The following is a 3,534-nucleotide window of genomic DNA, read 5'->3' as shown; positions in this document are numbered from 1 at the left end:
TCAGCTAGTCGAGTCCTGGTGAGACCAATTTTTTTTCATTTTAAATGCCTAACTGAATGCTCTTCATCTTTTTAAAAGTATGACTACATGTCTCAAGACCATACACACTCTGAAAACAAAGTGAAAACTTCATAAGAACAACCAGCGACTTGTATACATTGGGTGGGGATTGTGGATCTTGCCACATTCATTTTTTTTAGCATCCACATTCGTTCTCAAAGATTAAAGATAGTATATCTAGTAATCTATAAACAAGCAATAAGAATACATTAATTTATATAAAATTGAGTTAATTTAAAAGTTTGATTATATAAAGTAGTTGAAATGTTAAAGTTATTTGATTTATCCCCTTGAAACCCTAGAACACATTTCCTTTCCCAGCTACTAAAAAAGGCAATATACAAAACTCATAGTTTACAACGAATTCTTCACAAGAACAATAACGAAACGGGTACTGACCACATGAAGCTTAGTTTTGAATGAACCCTACTCGGAAATAAAATAGTGTAGACGCGCTCGCTCTTAAACATTTCAAAACAAAATTATATAATTAGGGCACCCGTTTGTTGGTCGTATTTATTGGACCAGTTGCTGGTTTAATATAGCACATAGCTAAAATAGAAAATAGCTGTCAAATATAAATAAGAAGGTAATTTTCAAATTCTAGGGGGGGGGGGCACCCTCCCCCCCCCCCCTAATTGGTGCCCCTGATCAGAAGTAGAACCCGGGTGATGCAAAAATGAAAACTGCTTAGATTTTGGAAGCACAAACAAGATATATTCGTAAAATTTTGCTTTTTTTTTTAATTTGAGTTTATTTAGCATTATGAATCATCTGTTGATGAGAAATAAGCAAAAAAGCAGCCTGGCTATATCTTGCCCATTTAGGAGGATTGAGGCACAATTGCATGGATAGCTACTAGTATAAATGAATCAGCATTAAAAGGCAGGTTATGTCTTTTATGTCTATATGTCTATAAGGTTATGTCTACATGTATGTCTTTTAGTCAGCAAATTAATTGAGTAAACTAAAAAATTACTATTTTCTGTGTTTATTTCTCATTAATAGTTGGTTGGTGATACCAAATAAAGCCAATTTGTAAAAAGAGACAAAATCTGAAATTTTTTTTTTATACAGCCTAAAGCTACATCTGATTGTGTTCTCATTTGGCCTCAAAAACCCCATTTTTGATCGTTTCATGTTCTTATATTATGGCAGGCCAATGTGATTTAAGAAAATATTTATATATTTATATATACTATCTATATATGTGAGTAATTGTGTGTGTATTTTTTGTCGAAAACGGCTCCATATTTTTTCGGGAAAATTGATATCATGGGATATTTTCGCGGAAAAAACGATCTAGATAGGTTAGAAGTCTGAGAAACATACTTAAGAGCCTTAATTTTGGCTTTTGCAATATCACGTCATCCAGTAAAAATTACCTTGACGTTGTGTAGGTAAAAAATACAATGACGTCATGTAATCCATGGCATCAAGACATTTTATGACGTCAATCCTCTTATATAATTCCGTAACCTTCAAAATGTCACCAGTATATCTAACACAATCTGTCAATATGATGCCGTTTAAAATTGAAAAAATTAAACTAAGCCCAGAAACCATTCTGGGAGAAGGTTCCAATGGAACCATGGTTTTCGAAGGCAGTTTTCAAGAAAAACCGGCGGCTATAAAGAGAATTTGCATGGAAAATTACCTTCTTGCTGTTAACGAGGTGGAGGCTCTGAGGAAAATCTCTGACCATAAAAATATAGTCAGTTATTTCAAAAATGAAAAGGACAAAAAGCATATGTACAAAGCCTTGGAGCTATGTAATTCAACGCTGCAAACAGCGGTTGAAAAAAACTATGAAGGTGTTCCTCATGCACCGACGAAGAAGTATGTTTTACTTGAAGCATCTCGAGGATTGGATTATCTCCATAGTTGTAACATCGTGCAATGCAACATTAATCCAGGCAATGTTTTACTGAAATGGAGGTGTTCTACGAGGAAACCTGTCGAAGTCAAGATCTCTGGCTTTGGTCTGGCAACGAAGATCAATGAAAAGTCACCCTCATTTCCATGTTCCACCGTTTTGGGAACATTGGGATGAATCACTCCGGAGATGGAGGCCGGAGAATGGTGCACCTCATCAGTTGATGTTTTTTGATAGGGTGTTTGTTTTATTACGTTTTAACGCGTGGAAAACACCCATTTATCTTCAAGGAGCCAAAGCGTGGGGAGGAAAAATATTTACTTGGGCAAAATAATATTGCCCATGGAATTTATAATTTATCAGATGAAGTGAAAGATATTGCAAAGTTTATCATTATAAAAATGATAAACAAAGATGTAAAAAAAAAGACCAACTATGAAATATGTTTTAGGCAGCCCCTTGTTTTGGGAGAGGAGAAAAATAGTTAATTTCTTGATATATACTGGAGACTTATTCCGTATCAATCTGAAGACACGAACAAAAGAAATAAATTTAATCAAAAGAAAATTGCCAGATAAAGCTTCTGAAATCGTTGGAGGAAGTTGGTTTGAAAGGTTGGACCGAGTTTTGAAACAGCACGTAAAATCACGAAACAAAACAGGACAGTTCAACGAAAGTCAGGTAGCTGATTTACTGCGTTTGATACGCAACATGTACCATCATATTCACGATATTCCCTCCAATGTTCGCCAAAGCCTGGGCGAGGTGCCGGGGAAATTTTGTGAATATTGGACACAAAATTTCCAAAACTTTTAATAGAAACATGGAGTGCTTTTTTGGACATGAAAAACGAGGATAGGATGAGGTATTTCTATCAAGACAATTTTTTGGAACCATACAATCTTCCATTAAATGAGCCTGAAGTGTATCCGTTGCCATCAACGGAGCTCTCAAATGGATCCTCTGCCAGAAATAGATGTTCGGAATGTGCCCCGATATATTCAGCAGCCAAAATATCAAATGAAGAGTTCTTTCGAGGAAAAAGAAGATGAGAGAAAAAGAAAAAAGACAAGGAAGGATTGATATTTCACGAAGCGGTTGTTTTTTTAGTAAAATAATATATATATATATATATATATATATATATATATATTATATATATATATATATATATATATATATATATATATATATATATATATATATATATATATATATATATATATATATATATATATATATATATATATATATATATATATATATATATATATATATATATATATATATATATATATATATATATATATATATATATATATATATATATATATATATATATATATATATATATATATATATATATATATATATATATATATATATATATATATATATATATATATATATATATATATATATATATATATATATATATATATATATATATATATATATATATATATATATATATATATATATATATATATATATATATATATATATATATATATATATATATATATATATATATATATATATATATATATATATATATATATTAAATAAAAAAAACAAGTTTTTAAACTGAAAGTAAG

At 30.6% G+C, this 3,534-nt stretch overlaps 1 pseudogene; it reads left to right on the top strand.

Moving 5' to 3' along the window:
* Positions 1-2,125: 2,125 nt before the first annotated feature.
* On the top strand, positions 2,126-2,988 carry LOC148938425 (serine/threonine-protein kinase/endoribonuclease ire-1-like; annotated as a pseudogene).
* The last annotated feature ends 546 nt before the right edge of the window (positions 2,989-3,534 follow it).

The sequence above is a fragment of the Artemia sp. Qi Xiang Cuo genome, unplaced genomic scaffold (genome assembly GCF_049724085.1).
Source record: "Artemia sp. Qi Xiang Cuo unplaced genomic scaffold, ASM4972408v1 HiC_scaffold_3311, whole genome shotgun sequence".
Classification (NCBI taxonomy): Eukaryota; Metazoa; Arthropoda; class Branchiopoda; order Anostraca; family Artemiidae; genus Artemia; species Artemia sp. Qi Xiang Cuo.
This window is presented reverse-complemented; position numbering and strand designations above follow the sequence as displayed.